Source organism: Cyanistes caeruleus, chromosome 2 (assembly GCF_971803275.1).
Source record: "Cyanistes caeruleus chromosome 2, bCyaCae1.hap1.1, whole genome shotgun sequence".
In the NCBI taxonomy this organism is placed as follows: Eukaryota; Metazoa; Chordata; class Aves; order Passeriformes; family Paridae; genus Cyanistes; species Cyanistes caeruleus.
Window position 1 is genome coordinate 7,073,429 of NC_141702.1, and position 21,882 is coordinate 7,095,310.

The window sequence follows — 21,882 nt, forward strand, 5'->3', positions numbered from 1 at the left end:
AAGTTTTATCAAACTACTTTATTAGCTCAGCATAGAGCTGCCACTGTCCAGAAACAGGAAGGAAATGCATTAGCACATCTTTCCCTAATGTCCTCTTGTCCTGTCAAACACAGGGAACACAAAGGTTGTGTTAGAGAGTCCAGCAGGTTCATGTGATTGTGAAAGGATTTCATACTGGACACCTCATCCATCAAGGACACCAGCAGGGTTTAAGGGAGAGACGGTGGGATAAAATAGTCTCTTGGGTCAAATTCAAGTCATAAATGTTGTTCCTTTTTATGTCAAAGGGAAGTCTTTGACTTTTAATCTTTCCATGTTTCATTTAAATGATGCAAATGACAGAGAACTAAAATATATGATAGATGCACAGCTAAACCTCCCCCATGTTCTTGGGTTCCCAAGATTTTTCTTGCAAATGCCACTGCAACCACTCCTTAAAACTACAGTAGAACTTACTCTTAAGCCATGCTTGTATCAATGATTTGATTTAATGAGCAAAGATTTCTTCCCATCAGTGTTTTTTCCTGTGAAAGAACCAGCTGTAGAGATAAAATATAACTTCCTATGTTCATACTCTCAGCCCACAAATATTTACATCTAGACAAGGCTTCAGAGCCACACTTGGACACAATTAACCATGACTGCATTTTTGCAAAAATATGATGTTATAGTCAGATATTAAAAATCCTTTTCACTCTCAGCTTGACTGAGTGAAAACAAAAGTCTATTTTCTGATGGAGCTCCCTGAGGCCAGCACCTCCAGCTCTTGAAAGAAGAGTGCCCTACCTAAAGAGAGTAGATTTAGATTGGATACTAGGAAGAAATTCTTGACTCTGAGGGTAATGAAGTCCTGGCTCAGGTTGCCCTGAGAAGGTTTTGATGCCCTATCCCTGGAAGTGTTCAAGGCCAGGTTGGACAGGGTTTGGAGCAACCTGGGATAGTGGAAGTTGTCCCTGCCCATGGCAGGGGTTTGGAACAAAATGATCTTTAAGGATTCTTCCAATACAAACTGCTCTGGGGCTCTATGATGCTTTGATCTCTTATAGGTATGTTTCACATTTATTTATTTTCTTGTGCTTTTACTGGTATTCATCAGGTGTTTTTCAGCACAGAAGACCCTATTTGTACTCTCAATAAAAAACAAGATAGGAAACAGTCCTTGAAAAAAATAGTCCCCATCAGTACTGAGCATGTGGAGCAGAGATACAGCTCCTGTATCTCTGTGTGTGTGAGCAAGGTGATCACACACAGACACAACAAACTGCATCCTCTTACTTCCAAAACAGGCAGAGATTACAAGAACTGCAGCTCTCCTGAGACAGAAACCTTCCACCCAAGCTAAATACAGGTACAGTTTACCATGGCTGTGCTCCCAGGCCTGGCTCCAACGCTGGAGAGCATAAACTCCTCTTAGAAATAATTATTAATGGAAGACTTGCCCCAAGACACCTTTACAAAGAGCTCAGTAGGATCTCTTACACTGGCTTCTGCTACTGTTGGCAGATGGACACAAGCCACCATGAAAGATGGACTGTCAGGAGAGGGGTTAAAAGCTGGCCATGCCATTAGTCCTGACCCAGCCTTCTATCTCCTCTGTTCTGTGCTCCAGCCGTAGCACTAATGGCAGCAAAGAACTGTAAAAACGCTTCTGATAAATGTGAGTCTTAATCAAACAAAACACTTTTAATTATTTGATTAGGAATCATTTTGTTTTTAACAAATACAGGGAAAATTCAAAACAGTTGAGCCTTTCTACATCCATAGGGTGGAAGTGACCACTGTGGAATTTGAACAGACTTTGCTGAGGTTTCTGACTGCCTGTGATGCCAAGATGAATTTTTGCCTTTTCTTTTACATAACTTCTATGTATCCTCAGTATTCTTAGCATGCATACTTGTAATTCCTTAATTCTGATAACTTAGCATAGCCCCAGTATTTTGTTAGGCCAGGAGACCAAACCTCCTAAAGGCCTCGTAGTCGAGGCTGGAAAACGCTACCCTATCTTGGGAAAGCAAGGTCCTCTCTAGAACATATCCTGTAAACTAGATAAATGGCCCATCCAGGGGGGAATTCCACCTATGGGGAATAGAACACCATTCATCCAGGCCTCCCATTGGGGCATCCTTGTTAGATATGTTAATTTGTAAGGTCTATAAATTGTACAGGTGATCTATCATGGCACATCTCACCTTGGTGAAGTGGTGCACCACTTAATAATGATCCTTATTAAAATACCAAGCTAAAAACCCCTTATCCCTTAACTGTGTCTGCCTCTCAATTTTCTAAGACCAGGAAAGGCATCACCAGGCCAGAGTGAGCTAGACCACATCCTGGTCTCTTGGAAGGAATGTCTGGATACAGGAATTGCTCTTTTCCCCAGGTGGACACAACCAGTCAGGCATCAACAGATTAGGATCCAAGCACTACACAGATGTCAGTCAAAAAATATGTCAAAAAGACAAAAGTTTACGTCTGAGTGGTGAATTAAGTGAAATGAATGTGCTATCCTTGTTTCAGCAGTCAGCAGGAAAAATCACAATTACCAACAACTCTAAAAGGAAGACTTGTTGGCTGTCATGGTTTGAATGCCAAACACCTAATGAATGTCCCATCTCCCCTGGGACAGCATGGCTCTCAAATCCAGACATGGTCCTTCCAAAACAAGCTTGTGACAGGGAGGTGATGTATGAAGCTGAGATTGTGTGATTTCTGCTGACAACCAGTGCATATCCACCCCAGGCTACAGGACTGTCAGCTCCACAGCCTTCACTAGTCCCCATTTGTAAGTCAAATGCTGAATGTTCTAAATTGGTCCTGTGTGTCTGCATACAACAGACCCAGAGACTGTAGCAAAGAATACAAGACAGTGACCAAAAAAAACCAAGGTAAATTTGATTTGCATATTAGATTAGAAGATTCATTCTAGTGCCATATGTGTGCTACCACCAAATCTGACTGAATGTATCCTTTATCAAGAAGAAAACATTTCCTTTTAAAGTCTTCAGACAGTCTTGGTCCATAGCTGACAATTACCAACTTTTCTCCTCAGAAATTAACCCAACCAAAACATCTCCCAAATACATGGTACACTGAGTCTACAGGCATGTTCCCCCCAGCCACCAGGTCTTCGAGGTGCACTGGCTCACACCACAAGTGCTGTCAGTTCTCAGAGCAAACACAAAAGATGGGGTTAGAGCTGGCACCCCACCTGTCTGGGTGCTCCCAGCTGAGCATCTGGATGCCTGGCCAAAGCACCAGGAACACAGCACAGAGCTTTGTCAGGAGTTTAGAAGAAGGTTTAAACACCGAGTTTCTGGTGTGAATCACTCATTGCTGCATCAGTACAGGCTTCAGCTGAGTGACATGCTGTTTCAGCAGGATGGAACTCCAGCGCATCCTACAGAGCTCAGAGCTCCCAGCACGGAGCTCCCTGGTGTGCTGGCACGGCTGCTGTAGGTCCTCCTTGCAAACTGAGGAGGCCCAGGGCATTGGTCCAAGCACTAGCAAATGATCATTTGTACTCTTTAAATGTTCAAACAGTGCTCGACAGCAACTTGGCCCATGCCAGCTAGTGCTCTCCCCAGTCACAGCCGGCCGTAGACTGGATCGCTGCCCTCGGGTAGTTGGGATACGTGTGACTGCCCTGTTTTGAAGGAAAAACATCTGGCTAGATGCAAGTTCTGCTGTGCCACTCATCCCTAGGACAAGAGAAGCTTTGCTACGTTTTATTTCACAGAACAAGTGCAGTCCCTGTTCTCTGAGCAGTGTCCATTCATCACCATTCATTAACACCTGACTTGACGAGTTTTGGTAAGGAGTAAGACCCCCAGCACAGATGCTCATACCTTCCCATTTGCACAAGAGAGAGCACACCAGAGTCTGAGCTGATTTAAATTGTCCTGAGAAATCTGGCAGGGACTCCTGTGCTGTAGAGTGAAGCCAGCTGGAACGTAAGGCTTTCCACTCCACACTCTGTGTACCCAGCCAAAAATCACATGTGGGTAGCGTCACTGAAATCCAAACACCTTCTCCTGTCCTGCCTCAAGTTCTGTGTGAAAAGAAACGTCCGCCTTCACGGTTGGAAAACTCATATTTCAAGGCAGAGTTTTGTGCTTCAGGAAAAAACATCCCAAAGTGAAAGAGCAGCATTAGCTTTGGCACTGCTGAGGAGAAGTCCACGGGGAGCTGGACTGGCAAGCAGTCAGAGAAGCACAGCAAATGCTGGCCCTCAGAACAACACACTACGTGGGTTTAGGCAAGTCACTAGTTCAGCCTGAGGCAATTGCAAATTAGAGCTGAGTGCCACAGAGAAGCAGGGCTGGAAATGAGTTTGCTGGGTCATCTAGTCCACCCTTCTAGACCCATAGCAGGATCCCATCTAGCTTGCTTTTAAAGACCCCCAATGATGCAGACCCAGTGATAATCATTCAGACTTTTCCAGAACATCTCTCCTTTCAGCTCTATAACATTTTTCTGAATATAAAGATCTAACTCCTTTACTGCAATTTATGCTCTTCACCTCTCATGCAAGGTGATCAATAGGCAATATCCACATCTCTGCCACAGCCTTTATGTGTCTGAAAACTCCTAACCTACTCTCTTTCCAGACTTCTAATTTTAGGCTAAATGACTGCAAATTAGGATTCATTTCATAAATGCACCCAAAGGCAAAAACTAAGGCTGATGTCCTCCCTGGAAACACATAAACACCGTTTAAGAGGGTTCCTGCTCCAAAATGTTTATAATCAACACAGAAAATCAAGGGAAGATGAAAGTAAAAAAGTCAAATAAATCTATTATTCTTATTTTAAAGGTAGGAACTTGGTACAGAGAGACACGTGTTTGGTCTTTTCAAGAACTCCCATAGCTGCAAAGGAGTTTACAGAGGGCTTAATACCTAACCAAATTATTGCATTTGAAAATGGGGTTATTTCTGCCTCTACTGAGCTTCTAGATAAACTATTCTGAATTACAACCTGAAGATGTATGAATGTTCATAACAGATCTGGGAAACACAAACCAGATCCTCCAAGTGCCCCTCCAAAGCCCTAATCTCAAAACCATTCTTCCTTGTGGGGGAAGCACAGATGATTAATGGCATTTTTCAAAGCTCTCCAAAGATCACATTTTTTCTACAGGAGCTGGAGACAAAATGATCATTACTTGCCTGACACACTTACATGCAAGGCAAACCCTAACAATGAATACAAGTTGAAAGGATTCTGCATATCAAATTTACTGTACACACAAATTTCCTTCAGACACAACCATTAATAATTGTCTGAATGGTAAAATTTAGGATTTTCTGAAAAGGCCTTCAGAGTTTGTATGTGCATTCCTTATCATCCATCTGCTTCACTGAGCAATCACTCAGCATTTTAATTTTTTTTTTTTGACATTAGCACACACATAAATTCCCTGCTTGTTGCAATTTTATGCTTTAGCAACATTTTACATGCCCTTCAATGCTATGGTTTTAAATTCAAATAACTCACAGGAGAGGCAAGCATAATTCCAGCATATCCACATGCCAATCTGGAGAACTGCAATATTAGAATTTATTAGACTCTGAATGTATTATAATAAATGTAAAGTTAATACTAATGAACAACAACAACAAAAAAAAGCAAACCAGTAACAAAAACAAAAAAAACAGGGAACAGGATGCTTCTAAATAAATATAAACACCACATAGTTGATTTTGCAGGGTAGGAAGTTGCATGTGAGGATGGAGTTAGACAAACAACTTGAAAAAATCTGTTCCTAAAAGAACCTCAGGGAAAGCAATAAATCTTGACTTGTTCAGATATGAAATATCCAAATAGAAAATCTGTTGCTGGTCATTGGCCACAGGGCGTGCTTGGGTTGATGACCTCAGTCTGCTCGTGCCCACACAGCTACGGCACAAACCACCAGGCAGCAGAACAGCAGCAGAACCAAATCCTATCTAAAGGATGGAGTTTTGCCCCACTGAAAGGGTGGCCAGGCTACCCATGGAGATGGTAAAATCATTCCTGGAAGTGTTAAAAAAGGTGTGGAAATGGCACTCAGGGAGATGGTTTAGTGGTGAACACAGTGGTGCTGGGTTAAGAGATCTCAGGGGTCTTTCCCAATTTCAAGGATTTTATGATTCTTGCAGTCCTTTTGCTTTAACTTGAAAAAAGATGAATGAAGACACAGAGGTGAGTTTGTCATGTTGATGCCTTAAGATTTTAGCCTTTATATTTTTCAAATCCTATGCTGCATTAGCACATAACTCTAAACTTCATATAAAGTGTTAAGTACTGGTCAGACAAAACAATTCCTCTGGACCTGGAACCCAAGGACATCCTACAACCTCAGGCCCCAAAAAGCATAAACAAAAGTGAATTGGGGAGGAGAAAACTCACAAAGGGGGGATTTGACTTCATAACCTGAAGCTGTAATTAGAGAATTAACCCTTGATATGCAAATAGACCGAACTTACATCTGTCTGAAAAACTCAAGATCATCATCCATTTTGGGTGTAGTCTCTGCAAGGCTTTTGACTGCTCAAGGTGTATCTATTGAAGGCCTTTAATAAATACCCACTTTATTCTCTTAACTTTGTCTAGCCTCTGTTCTAGATAGCCACTCCAAGGCATCAGTGTGATTCAAGACCTGAAAAAATGCTTTATGCTGAAAAATGGAAAGAGAATGCTGTTTACTTTATTGACATGAAGACTGTGAAAGATGCCTTGATGTATGAAGAGAAGGAAACTGCCAGCTTCCAGAGAATGTATCAGTCATAGCACACTATCCAAATTATAGAAACACTGCAGGTCTTAAACAGCCAGGATCACTAATCTTTACTATCATTGCCAGGTGTCTTGTCCTTCTTATGGGTTCTCCAGACAAGGTCTAAACCCCAAAATGGGATGTGTTTATTGTACTGAGCTTAGTATAAAGGTACATGGATAAGATATAATTAGATTTGTATGTATTACATCATGTTGGATGATCCTATCATCTCTTCTGGCTTTTAAACTCCATGAATGAGCCCATGACCTTTATAACGCACTGGATGTACTGGAGAAGATATTTAAATGTATGCATAATGAGTTTCCCATTATGCTAAAGCATGCATCTTCAACTCTGCTTCTAACATCATTTAACCTCATGTTTTCCCAAACATGAACTATACTCCCATACTCTCAGCTCCTGCATTACTGTTACTATTTATGTGCACACAGAGGTAGTGCTTCCTGTGATCTCAGCACCAGCAGAGTCCTCCTTCCTTTTCTGCCAGAATTGTCTGGTTCCCTCCCAGCTTTTCCCCACGTACTCATGAAGCCAAGACTCTTCCTTCTCCTGTTCCCCTGAACTGGCATCCCCCTTGCTGTTCCACCCTGCTGTCTCTAAGGAATTCCCCAAATTAGACATCACGTCTTAAACTCTCTGTCTTGCTTTGGGCCGGTTCTGCAGGAACCATCTTTCTCCCAGTACACTTAGGGATGACCCCTCCTTAGCTTTTAATCATCTCTCTTTTCCCACCCCAGACCTCCCAGACAGACAATTTAGGGCATTTTGCACCAGTTGTCCTGTATCCATGTCCATGTGTACAGTGTTAGCTGAGTATGACTGTAGGGTAAAAGGCTTTAGTTCAAAGCTCTTTAATTGCGGTTCAAACAAAAACATCTAATTTAAAACCAAATTGGGCCAAAGCTAAAGGCTGAGATTTTCACTATGCAGAGAGAAAGGCTATATAACCATTTCAGAATTTGTCCTGTTTCCCAACATCTTATGTGCTACCTGCTGCAAATCCCTGAACAACCCAGTATTCCCTGTAGCTGATCCAACTTTGAGCAGGAGGTAGGACCTGAGCCCTTCAGGGCTCCCTCCCAACCTGAATTACCATATGGCAAATGATTCTATGATCCTATTTCATTGCCTGCTTGTGATGGAATTCTGCCTGCAGCCACTTGCAAGAATCAGGGTTTATTTTACCTGTTTGGCTCTGGGTATGTTTCTGTTCCAACACTGTGGATCACATGCTTGGGGGAGGAAAAATAAATGAGCAAAAAGGCTGGAAGGTCTACCTGAACAGGCATAGTATTTAAAGTAGGCAACAGACTCTTATGCATAGTTGTCTCTCCAATATGAGCTAATAAAACCCTCTAACCTAAATAAATGCATTTTGCATATGTTTATTTCATGTTGGTGCTCATTTCTCACATTCCTGACTCCTGAAGGCTACTTAAAACCCTCCTGCACTTGCATCTGTCCCTTGGAGACAGTGTGTAAGTCAGTCTCACCCTGCCAGTTGTGAAAGCTGTCCCGTGGACCCAGAGCCCTCCTTGTTCACAGCCCTGCTGTTCCCTTCCCTCTCTCAAAGAATGGTTAATGGCAATCACATGTGCGAGGGGAGTCGTCTCCCCCCAGCCCGGGGCTGCCTGGGATTTATCACCCACCACTTCCTGGCACAGAGGCAGCCCAACATCTGGCTCTGACTGGTGCCCCATTCTGGCCTCCTTCCTCTTCCTTTTCTGAGAGCACTGAGAACCAGCGATGAGAGAAGGGGAAAATCACCCCACGCTGCTGGGACAGGGTTTGAGTCTTCCCAAAAGCAAGTGGGGAGCAACATTCAGCAATGTGCATCTACGAAACACAGTCTGTTTAATTCTTGTTTACAGCTTTATATTACCAGACTCTCCTCGATGTCCTGTGGACACCTAAGATGTGGTTTGCAAAGCACTCAGAAATGTCTTGTTAAGGAAAACTTATTTTTATCCTCTTCACCTTTAAAAATTTGAGGAGCTTCCCAGTCTGCTTTCACAGCATGCAGATGGCTTGGAAAATAACAGCTTACATGGTAGAGGGTTAGATCACAATCCCCATTTGCACTGTCCAACTCAGACATCCTAATTATCGTGAAATCTAAATTCAAGATGATGATGAGCAATTCAGAGAATTGCCAGAGGCTCAGAGCTCGGCTCATAACATCTTTAACAGGGAAAAATAATCACTGATTCTGTGCTGGAAACCTGTAACAAACAGACCTCATAATTGCCAGTCAATCAGGAGTGTGAAAAAATCAACCCTTAATTGACACCATGGAGCTGGTAAACCTTGAGGGTGGACCAGTTCCTGTTGGACCTGCTAAGACCATTTCAGTTTTTTTAATAGGCAATGATCAAAGTGAGGTCTTAAGAGAGACCTGCCTGTGGACTTTTAGAAGTATCATCTGGAAAAATCCAAATATCCCAATACACTTCCACCCTGTTCCATGATGTAATTCCCATGGTAGTTCACATGCCTCATTAAAGGTGCTGTGATAGAGCAGGTGCTGGTTCATGGGCCCATTTCAGGATCATTATTGCACAAATGCAGAAGAAAAGCAGTGTCACCCCTAGTCTGGAGACCTGAAATGGCCTCTCAAGGCAAGGACAGACAGACAATGCTGACAGCCCCAGTACAACAGCAGGCCAGTGACTGGGGTTTAACATTAACTTTAACACTCCTCAACTCCAAACAGAAACGACTCTGATGAAATGTTTCCCACTGAGGTATCCTTTGTAGCTCAGGGAGAGTTATTCTCCCTTTCATATTTTGACTTTGAATGCTTTCCCAGACCACCTTCCTGACCTAAGAGATACACTGCAGAGCAACAAGCCTGAAATCCAAGCAATAGAACAAGAAGCAAGAAACTGGGCAGAAAGTGATGCCCAGGAAGTTTCACATGGATATGAAGAATTTCTTTCCTGTGCAGTGACCAAGCACTGGAACAGGTTGCTCAGAAAGAGTGTGGAGTCTCCCTCACTGGAGATATTCCACACCCATCTGGACACAGTCTTGTGCTTTGTGCTCTGGGTAATTCTGCTCAAGCACATGAACCACTGAGGTCCCTTCCTACTTGATCCTGTGATTCTGTGATATCTACAAAAGAGAACTGCAAAGAAATCTGATGTATAAAACAAACAGAAAATCTCTCATGGTATGTTAACAAGAGTCCAAATCATAGAATCACGTAATGGTTTAAAGACCACCTAAATCCAACCCCTCTGTCATGGGGGCTGAGGTCAGGTTGCTCACAGCTCTATCCAACCTTAACTTGAACACTTCCAGTGATGGGGCATCCACATCTTCTCTGGGCAACCAGGTCCAGTGTTTAACCCTCATAAAGAGATTCTTATTTTTCTTTATACCTAACCCCATCTACCCTCTTTCATCTTAAAACCAATTTCCTTTGTCCTGTCCATGGGTCTTGGAAAAAACTTTCTCTCTCTCTCTCTCTCTGTTTTTCAGGCTGCAAGTTCACAATGCTGAATCACATCCAGTTTTCATCCCTATGTCCTTCTCCACAGGGCTGCTCTCAATCCCTTCACCCTCTAGTCAGTAATGATACTGGAGATTACCCAGGTGCAGGACCTGGCACTTGTTGAACTTGATGGAGGCTGCCAAGGTCCCTCTGGATGGCACCCCTTCCCTCAAGCTCATCAGCTGCATTGATCATCTTGGTGTCATCCACTGCCTGGCAAAAACCAGGCACAATATCCAACGTGTCTGGTGTGGGACTGTGTGGTGACCAATGGATTTTAGCACCAGGAAATGTTTCTGCTAATCCGTATTTGCATCATTCAAAGTACTGAATAGCTCCACTACAGAAGAGAGAGAAACCTGGGTTAAGAGTAAGCATACAGAAATGTCAGGCTTCATCTTTGTCTTGACTTTTTAATAATAATTACATGTGAACTGGTCCAATATCAGGCTTCATCCAATATCAGTCTAAAATTTAAAAGATTAGTTTAAACTAGATGATGAAATCCCCTATGTCACTAACAGATAGAGGCAATTCACCTTCCCAAGGTAATTCAGCCCATCCTGCAATAGGTGCTATTGATCCTTGGACTGACTTATTCTTTGAAGTCACCTACCCTTCTCCATCACCTAGAAAAGTAAGTGCTCACCAAAAGATTTAAGCCAATGAAGAGTCTGTTGCTGCCAGAAAGGGGAAGTTTAATTTACCCCCATCTCTTTCCTGCTTTTCTCTCCTGATTCCCTACTTCTGGCCATCCCCACACCTACACTTGTTCTCTTCCCCTGCCCACTCGAAAGCAAGCTGGTTTTACTTGCAAATCCAAGCAGTCACTCTTTTGCCTTTTTAATTTTCTGCCATTTCAGTGAATAGAATGAGCCAATTTAGCAAACCATTGGCAGGAGCAATCAGCCAGGTTTGTCCTGGCTTTTGTGTTCGAGTTTGTAATTAGCTCGAGCCATGCCATGAAGCACATGTGTAAGCATCCTTGTACACTCAGCTGCTCACAGAATAAATGTAATGAGTCAAAAATCCAAACAACAAACTTGTCTTTCTCTTCCTCCACACCATAAATTGGATACCAATGCAAAAAAGAGCTATTTTGAAGACAAACCCATGGCTCACAAAGTGCTAAGCCTCGATCACAAAAGAACCTTTGTCCAAACAAATTCATGTGAATGGTCTTGAAACTCACCTGTGTGCAAGTATTAGCATCTGGACTTAAAAACAAACCTGGCAGAAGCACAAGGGGAAGGAGACCTTGCAAATAAATGAAAATGTTATTGAAGTATTCTGTACCTTTTCCTACAAAGCAGGAGTTCTGCAGCCTCTGTGTCTCTGCTTATAAATGAGACAGGTCAAGGCTCATTCTCTGACCCCCAGGGCAACAGGCACAGCACAGATTGTGTCCATATGGCTAAACTTTCTCCCTTGCACCCTCCACATGGTGTGGCTTTCTTCTTACTGCTCTCTGGGAAGAGCTATGCTGGCTCCCAAACCATGTGTGGATGAAAGGGGGCAAAGCCAGGGCAAAGAGCAGGGAAACAATTAAACCATTGGATGGTGCTTGAACCCACACCTTGGACCTGTGTAGTTTGCATGCAGCCAGTGAGGGTGTCAGAAACACAGGCAAAAGGTCTGTGTCTGTATATTTTAAATTAACAGCTTGATCAAAGGTGAGCTAAAGTCAGAATCTGTGATGAAAAATGTGTAGAAAGAAAATTAATTTTTTCACCTCTTCCAGCTAATGCACCTGCACTATAACAAAATCCTAACAGCAAATTCCTACTGAGCACCTATTTATATGCAGTGTCATAGAACTGCAGAATCATGGAATGGTTTAGGTTGGAAGGGACCATAAAGTTAATCTCATTCCAATCTCCTTTCCATGGGCAGAGGTGCCATTCACTAGACCAGGTCACTCAGGGCTCCTTCAAACCTAGACTTGAACAGTTCCAGGGATGTGGCATCCACAGCCTCTCTGGGCATCCTGTTCCAATGTCTCACTGTGTTATGGGTACAGAATTTCTTCCTGACACTTAATCTAAACCTGCCCTCTTTCAGTTTGAAACCATTATCCTTTGTCCTGTCACTGTCTGCCTGTATAAAAAGTCCCTCTCCCTCCTTTTCCTTTTTCACCCCCTTTACAGGGTACTGGAAGGCAATGAGTTTTAGGGCAATGAATTTTCCCCAAAATGTTCATCTCTCAGCCTGTCTTCATAGGGAAGGTGATATCTTTGTGTCCCTTTTCTGGACCCAACCTAACAGATCCACCTGTTTCTTTGCTAAGCACCCTAGACCTAGATGCAGTACTCCAGGGTGGAATTCATAATATATTCTTCCTGGCTGGATCTCATTTATCGTTGTTGGTAAGTATCTGATTCTTACATTTTAATCTAGAAAAATGTCTTTGCAAACCAGGACTTGCCAATTTTGCAAATAAAATCTTTTTTTTCCAGGCAAAAGCTGGCTGCTGACTTCCAACTGCGCAGCTCTTCAGAAAAGTGTGGGAACACCAACACTCATTCTAGACAGTATTTCCCTGTCTTGGGAAAGGTGTTTTGGAGAGGGAAAAATTCATGTGCCTCTAGTAGGAGAGTCAGTGAAATGTTCTGAAAGATGTACTGTTTGCCTTGTAGCATCAAATGCTGTGTGGTCTGTGCTGCTGCTCAGAAAATGAGGGGAAAAAAATGAGCAGTAGCCTTCAGTGTGGCCACTGTGTGTTCTAGCATTTCATTTATGGTCTGCCTTCACCAGAGGATTAATTTACTGCTAATCTGAGCCTTCCCTATTCAGAGGCTCCACACCAGCAGTGTTCTGGAGGGAACAGTGTCTCTCAGGACCTTCTCATAATCAAACTACAGAAGCACGGTGTATTCTTAAGGCAGGAACCAAACTAGCTGGAAAACTGTTTAGTATGTAGTTATCAAGGATTCATTTTTCACAGTGAAAGGATACATCAAGCAAGGTTTTGCAGAGGTCAGTCCTAGATCTGGTTCTAATGAAAACATTTTCATTTTCCTGAGCGCAGAGTACCTGGATGATGACCAGGATGCTGGAATATAGATAATGTCTATTACATTTGCAGATGATACCACACTAAGAAGGACTCCAGTAAAATGAGAGGGAGAGAATTCAAACATGACCTTGAGAGACTGGAGATACAGGCAAGTCCAAGATACCAAAATCAGCCAGGAATGTTCCACAAGGCAGATACAGGATGAAAATCAGCTTTCTGCATAGCAGCCCTGCAGATCAGTGAACATCAGCCAGTGATGTCAAGTGGCTGATGGACCTCAGATCACAAGATCTAAACCCTTTCCTTTTGCTCAGCAGTAGTAATATCTCAGCTGGAGTCCTCTGCCTGGTCTGGTGCTTTGGAATGCAAGTGAATCATGGAGCTCCTTGAGAGATCAGAGGAAAGAGAAAGAATGATCACAAATTTTAGACAGCACTGATACTGTCACTATAACAGCAGGAGACTGAGGAGGAACCTGGGAGACATGAAAACAGCCTTCAAAAATACAGAGGTTGCTAGACAGCAGAAAGAAAAAAAATCTGTTTTCTGTACTTATTTGGACATGTGACGAGTCACAGGCTAAGAAGTTAGATCAGGAAAACCTTGATTAGACACTAGGAAAACACTTCTAATAGAAAGGAAAGCAGAGCATTGGAGTGCAGTGCCAGAAGAGTCTCCCCTAATTGAATGTCTGTCAGAAGTGGTCAGTGTCCACCCTGCCTGGTCACTAATAAGCTTCTAAGAGGAGTTCACAGTTGCATGAGTCAGGAGTGAGCAGTTTCCTCTCCACATGAACTAGAAGATGCTGACAAAGCCCACCTGCATCAGCAGCCTTTAATTGTCTGCTGGTCATAGACACAGTGCTATTAAAATCATTCTTGGTTTCCCAGTCACTTCCCCCAGATCTCCAGAGCCTTCCAGACTTAATCCAGACTAATTCAGTCAAAGTTGTTTGCTTGAACATCAAATCCCTTTAGCTGGATGTGACAACTGAGTTTTGGTTACCTCAGTTTCAGGTGGCAGTGCTGAGGTCTGTAGTAAGTCACTGAGGCATCATGTTCCCAGCTGACTGGGAGCTCTTCCCAAAGCATGATTTGGCTGGGAACTTCCACAAAGCAGTGTCTCTAAAATCATCATCTAGGTGTTGCAGAGAGCCAAAGCCTGAAATAACCGAGCATTAGGCGAGTGACCAGCAGTGACCTGATTCTGGCAGCCAGCAGTGTTGTTCCAGCAGAGGATGTTGCTTGACACCTAACCCAAATAAATACATCATCCTGGCAAAGCAAGGAGAAAAAGAAGAGAAGCAGACAAGGTGGCCTTTCTCTGCAGATACCACAACAGGCAGAAGAGAGCTCCAGAGCCATGATCACTGGCAAAAAGGATTTTGTTGGTGTTACACGTCAGCCCCAGCAAAGACAAAGCCCTAAGTTTGGGCTCTGCCTGCTTTTTCTTTACCCTCATTTTATTTCTCACCCTGGGAGTACCACTGGAGGTAGGATTCGTGACACAGCAATCAGGCACATGAATTTCACTTCAGGGAGAAGGTAAATGCTTAACACTAACAAAATGAGTCACAAAAAAAATACTGATTTCCTGCCCAGGCACCTCACTAAATTCCTTCACACCTAGACTTACTTTGACATCTAAGGCTGGCATCCTCTGCACATGCCTGGGAATGCCACTGGCTCAGATAATCTCTCCTGAAGGACTCATCTTCTCCAACAGGATCTTGTCACAGTGACAGCCCTGGCCTCGGAGCAAAGCCCAGCAGTCACAGCCGCTCTCCATCAAACAAGTGCACACAAAAGCCACCTTCTGCAACACTGGCAGTGGAGCTCAGGGAACAAGGGCTGCACTTCCAAACCTCACCTCAGCCTCAGCTTTTCCACATCCTGAAGGGACCAGAGAGCCCTGCTGAAGGAGTTGCCTTCTCCTCCTGAGGAGGCTCAGCCCTACACAGGCCTGAGCCCAAAAGGCACAGGGCAGAGCCTTGCTGTGAAGCTTCATCACCGCATGGGTGGATTTGATTTTGGCAGCCCCAGTGAGGAAGGGCTGTGTCCCTGACAGCAGCAGATGGTCCACAGTGCTGCTCTTCTCTCAGGAGCATCAGTAACGAGAGCCAGGCCATCCCAGTCATCCCATTGAGGTAAAGATGAGGTATTGTTCCTTGTTTCCAACATCAGCCACACAAGGCAGACACCTACTGGGTGCCTCCAGTGGGCCTTGATCAGGGAGGCAGAAAAATTGCTGGCAGCACGGAATTTGGCTCCTGCAGCCTTCAAGATGGGACTGGGAGAACGGGTGTGTGGTCCTGATTCCTGGCTCGTGCTCACAAGCACCTAAGAGCTCACGCAGGTCAGGATTTACACCTCTCCTGGCCTCAGCCCTGCATTCAGCACCTCTGTGGAGCACTGAGGGCTGACATCAAGTGTTCCAGGGACACTGAGTGGGACCTGTACATTGCTCTCACACACAGGTAAAGCCTTTCCCATTGCAAGCACTACAAGGGGAAATAAGTTAAACCATGTCCATGTGCTCTCCAGCCTCCTTAGTGAAGGTTTCTAGCTGGAGGAGTTTTTATAGCAAGAAACCAAAAGCATCCTGAGGAAAGGGGAGCTACAGCTCCTACAGCCCCATCGTGCTCTCAGGACTGTGTCATGCTTTCACTGGCCCCAACTACAGTGTTTCTATGGTTTTCCTGCTTTCCTTTCTGTTCTTTTTCATGGTCCCCCAGAGCTTCAATCAAAGTTGCATTTCTCTGCTTCTCATCCCCCCCAGCCTCTTGCATTCCTGGAAGGAAAACAAGGACAGATGGAGCTGCCTGGCTGTAAAAAGCTGTTCTTACAATGAAAGCAGTGCTTTCCAATAAAAGTTAAGCAGTCTGGCTGCACTGCCTGTGCTCTGCTTCCCTGCTTTAGGGCACATCTGCAAAGATAGAGCAACCTCAGATGGATCACATAAATAATACAGAATCATTTTTAATAATCAAGCAATGTCAGTCTTGCCAAAAAAGTAGCCGATACACCCAATCCAACTGCTGCACTCTTATAAATATAAATGCTGATCTCCAGAGCCCCCCTTCCCCCAGAGCTGCTGACTGAGCCAATCCCAAGCTTGATTTTTCTTTTAGTTGGGTTGTTTATTGCCAAATTCCAAAACAAAACTAAGCAAAACACACACACACAAAAGTCACTTTTCAAATGTGATTTATGAAGTGTCTCTTAAGTAAGCACATGCATCACACATAAAAACACTCAGGGCTGGGGTTCCAGCTGCACAGGAAAAGCGGAAGCAGGAACTCTCACTGCATAATAAACTACCTGAGCAAGCCCTTTGCTTTGCCTGTGAAGGCTTGGGGACAGATCTTCAGGGAGAGGCATAAGTGCAGCACTTCATTACCTTCCTTCAAGCTGTGAAATTATGTCTTTTTTGTTTCATTCTGAAAAGCTCCTTTTATACAAAGGCACACACACACACACAAGAAGGGCAACTATCAGCCTTTGGTCAGTTCACACTATGTCATTCCTGCACGTCCAAATAGTTCAACATCCCTAACTTTAAGCCTTTACCAGCATCTTTTCTGTCATAGAAGAGAAAGGCTGCCTAATTTTATTTTAAAGGAGGAAAAGCACATTCATGTTCAGCCCACCTTTGGTTAACAACAGTGGTGTGTACTCTGTCCCAAAGCACAGTCCAAGATACTCTCACAGATACTGGCAGAGCAGCAGCTCCTATATCACCCTTGTACATTCAATATGTAAGCCACTGAGCTGCAAAACAGGATTTTTAGCAAGGACAGAGGTCATTTGCTGTAGCTTGCATGCTCTGAGTGGCCAAACTGAACAACACATTTTGAGGCCCATGACACACCATGTGGTAGTGCCTGGTCCAGCAGAGGTGTTGTGGCAAGGTGTGGGGGACATGCAGCCCTTGCTCCAGAGGTCTGTGCTCTGTGCTTTACCCTGAATGCTGCTCTCCTCCCCAGGCCTGTGGAAGTTCAGATATTTTTATCCATTTGCCATGAGTGTAGGAATGTCTTTTCCAAAGTTACCTCATTCCTAAGGGCAGCTCTGCCAAGACAAACAGGTCCTAAGTGTGATTACTCCAGCTGCAGCCAGGGGAGAGAGCTCACACCACAGTAATGTGCATGCTCGAGTCCTAAGTACTTGGAATTATTAGTATTTATGGTGCATGAAATTACATTCCTCACTTCCTCACCTGGCCACACAGATAGGAGGAGGCAATTTCAGATCCTTCTTGCCCTTGTGTGGCTGAGCATTTCTGAAAGCAAAGGGGCAGCCCTGAGAGCCCCAAGACAGATGAGCAGTGGAATTTATCATGGGATGCTCTCTGTACTGGGGCCTTTTCAGGAATACATGCCAAAAGGAAAGCCAGAGGCCAATAGCAACTCAATTTCTCACCTAGGGAAATCTGTTCTACCCCAGGCTTGTTTTGTTAATCACACACTCACCTCCATATACCTTTACTCTCATCTCATTAGGGCCAAAAGCATCCAGCAATTAACACCCTCCAGAGCAAAGGGACCAAGAACTCAGTGAATAACCCCTATGGAAAACTATTGTGCCTCAAACACCAACTAATTAATTCTCAAAAACACCATCAGTGTTCTAAAACCAGCAAAGCATTTACCCCTCACACATTAGAAAGCTGAACCATGGGACTTAATTTACTTGCCCGTGGCCACCAAGGCAAATCTGTGTTAGAGTAAAAAGCCAGCAAAGCTGCTTCCTCACCCTGCCCACGCTGCATGTGTGGTCACAGGTGTGAGAACAGGACTTCTCTGCTTCTGAGGGCTTTCAGCAAACCCCTTCAAGATGTTCAGACACAACTTTACCTGCAGATACCACATAATGATGGCAACTACTTGGAATTCTGGGCTTACGCACTCCAGCCATGCCAGGTGAAGAGATTTGGATATTAAAAACTCCATCTATCTACCATTTTATCTGTTAAAAAAAATTATCTACACCCACCTCCAGAAATATAACAGCTAGTTCAGTGCACAGAGTGATAGTTCTCATCCACCATTAGCAGGAGATACCTGATCCATAGGGAATTAGTAAATAAATGGGCTTAAGACGGGGAAAATATTGCTATGCAGTCCCTCCCTGCTTTATCCATTTTGGATGCTGCCTCAGAATCACTGAGCAGCCTTCAGCCACAGCCTTAGAGCTGCTCTGCTCTGCCCAGGTTGTTTCACTGTGAGCACTTGCTGGCTTTTCATTAACAAAAATTGTAATCCAGGTGATGACGGGCAAAGAGACAACGGCATCCATCCCCTAGCAGGGACACGAGCTCCTCATGGTGGGTCTGGTGCACAGCATTCATCATCCTCTCAGCAGTGACAAACTCAGGAACAGCAACAATAACAACAATAGCCAAAAGGCTTAATCCCTTTCCAGGGAGTTCTTGTCTGTAAAACCCTCCTTATGAAAGACAGATGTGAACCTGCCAGTCCAGTCAGATGCAGAAAACCCTGGTAAATGCAGGAATGAACATTCTCACACACAGAATTGGCAGGAATAATGGGGAGATTCAAACAATGAAAGAAGTAAATCATTTCAATATGACAGGATGGATTTGAGAACAATTTCAGGCCATGGACACAGGAATCAAAGACCATCATCTCTGGCAATCCCAAAGGAAAACAACCCTTTCCTTTCTCCAGAAAGTAAAGTTAGAAGTGAAGGTGAAGCAAATTGAGACTGAGGAAGGGAATGATCCCTATCCAGCAAGGCCCATTGCAATAATCAAAGCACACACGTTACCAGTGAAATAATTTAAAGCAGAGATCAAATTCTACAAAGCAAAACAGAAAAGAAAAAAAAAAGTCATAGTAAAGGAATTCTATGAGCAACAGTAAACCTCAGCACTGACAGGGCAAACTGCACCTGAGAGGACCTTTCCTATTGCACAAGTATTCAAACTCCCTGCCAGACTGTGAGTGTGATTTTGCTCTGCTTTTCATTAGCAAGGATCAAGATCCAGCATCTAATGAAAGCTCTAAATCTCTCTAACCAGCAGGAATAAGAAAGATGCCAGCAGAATTTCCTGGATTAAAACAAAACAACAGGAAATCTTGGGAGGTCTGTCTTATCTTGGACTCCTGGCAGCAAAGTGTGACAGTACCACATCTGCTTCCCACATCAAAGATAATGCCCAAGCCCACTTTTAGGGCGATGTGAACAGCACCACACCACTGCTCAGAACTCCAGAGCACACAGATGAAACCAGTGGGGTGACAAGTGGCAGCTCAGCCAAGCTCAGACCATTGCTGGACATCACAGCACAGACACACCAAACCCCCAAATCATTCACCCATGGAGGGGAAACTCCCTGCTCCCAGAAATACCTGTTCAGGTTGTGACCTGAAAAGCTTGAAAAATGCACCAGGATGGAGAACTCCAGTCCCAAAGCAGTCCTTTCTTCCACCAGAAGTCCCGTTCCTGCTTATCAGCTCTGCAAGGATGGGAGATACTGGTTGTATTAATTCTCAGTCTCCATGTCTTGTCTTTTTTTAAACAATTTGAAATCATGTCCCAATTCTCCCTTCAAACAGATTATTAGTTCAATTACTTTCTTGTTTCTTTCATTCATGTTAAAGTGAACCTTTAAGTTCCCAAACTTTCTAATCAAAATAACAGCAATCAATTTAGAAATCTTGATTTGTAGGTGACTAAGGTCCATTCACACCTCTCTGACCTGCAAGCCAACCAGCTTTGACTTCACAATACATTTGGTAAATCTGAATCGCATTTTAGGGAGGGCTATTGTGAGTAAGAAAGCACAAAATATGTGTAACATTATTTGCTATTCTTCTAGCACCTCAAAAGCATTTTGGGACTATGTGGCTTTTCCACATGTCTTCTTTGCATCAACTTTCACATCTGGGGATGTAAAACTTCTTCAGTCTTCCAGTTGTTTTTCTCCCCAGAAAGATAAACCTGTTTTTCAAGCTGCAGAGATGTCCTCACAAGTTTCTAACACAAGGGTTTTGCTGTGGGTGACCACAAGTGACAATTTGAGCTATGCAAGTCCTGTCCCAGTACAAGACAAGCTGCTGCTGCTTGGGACGTGGCCACTGCTCAGCAGAGCACAACCAGCCTGTGCCTTCCTGGGAAAAGCAAGAGGGAGTGTCGTTTGTGCAGCATGTGAAACATTAGGGAAAGCTGGGGGATTTACAGGTGAATAAGAGATGGTTGCTCCAGCACCATCAGCTTGGGCATCAGTGCAGTACTGACTGCTGCAATGAACCCCACAGCTATTCCTTAATGCTCTCTTCCTTCTTTAACCCCTATGAATTCCTCTGCTGAGACAAAAATGCAGGAGCTGCCTTGCTGAAACAATAGAGGCTCCGAGTGCAAATTGCCTTTTTTCAGCCTTTTTTTTTTTAATATATAAGAGTGGTAAAACACTGGCACAGGTTGCCCACAGACGTGGTAGATGCCCCATACCCAGAAACATTCAAGATCAGGTTGGACAGGACTCTGAACAACCTGGTCTAGCTGAAGATGTCCCTGCTTATTGCAGGGAGCTTGGACATCGTGACCTTTAAGTTCCCTTTCAATCCAAACTATCCTATAATTCTGTGAATCTGTTACAGAAGCAATACCTGTTCTCTCCCACCCAGGGGTGTCCCACACACCTGCAGGTTGCCACAGCTAAGGGGAAAACAGGCACCTTCACATAATTTCTCTCTTTTCATAGTTCTTGTTCACCTTCTCTCTTTTCCCATATTCATCACTATGAAATCAAGTTATATTTTTGAAAATATATATCAACTGTCTGACATTTGAAAATCTATTTACAGTGCTTTTCTTCCCATTACCTTGTTTACTTTATAACTTTGATTTTATTGAAATGCCATTTTGGAATATTGATTTCACTTGAATTGCAAATAAAAATGGGTTTTCTTGGAGAAAATTAAATACATATTTCATATGCAATAGGCAAGAAAATCTCTCTGAGTCATTCTAGCATAGAGAAATAATTGGCCTATTTAAGAGGGTTGTGTAATGTTGTGTAACTCGGGAGACTGAGGGGTAAATGCTGGTGTGCTGGGAAGATTGGGGGTTTAAAACCTGCTCACAGTCCAGCATCATCAGACCCCTTTATTCAGTTTGTGTTTCCACTTATCATGGTCCTGATGAGGAAAATGCAGCAAAACTTGGCATTTGACTCCTGTTCTCTGCTGCATCTACCACCAGCAGCTCTCTCTATAAAGCTTTTAGTAAAAGGTGGGTGAGAGGGACTGGGAAGGTACGTGACATTGACTCCTTCTGTACATAAATATTTTGCCAGTAACACTTTGTCCATGAGATGTGTGAAGAAACAGCTGACAGGGCAATGCAAACAGAGCAACTCAATCTCTCCTTCTAAGAAATAGAGTTAAACTACATGCAGAAAGAAATTTCCTTTTATCAGAGGCTACCTTTGTCTGTACTGGGAAAATATATTAATAGAGTTGTAAATCAAGTTAAACAAAGCAGCTCCTGTATTTGAGGAGGAAGAAAAAAGTGTCATTACAAAGGATGTGCTCATTGCAGGGCTGTGAACAGCCACTAGAGAT

At 43.6% G+C, this 21,882-nt stretch overlaps 1 protein-coding gene across 6 annotated transcripts in view; it reads right to left on the reverse strand.

Annotated features, from left to right (window-relative positions):
* Positions 1 to 21,882, reverse strand: part of EVA1A (eva-1 homolog A, regulator of programmed cell death) — a 212,224-nt gene that overhangs the window by 27,983 nt on the left and 162,359 nt on the right. Inside the window, exon 1 of one of the 6 annotated variants that reach the window (XM_086875656.1) lies at positions 19,666 to 19,767. The exons of the other annotated variants lie outside the window; for them this stretch is intronic. The gene's annotated coding sequence lies outside the window, so the exon portion shown is untranslated. Of the gene's footprint in view, positions 1 to 19,665; positions 19,768 to 21,882 lie in introns of those variants that run through there. 6 annotated transcript variants of the gene reach the window in all.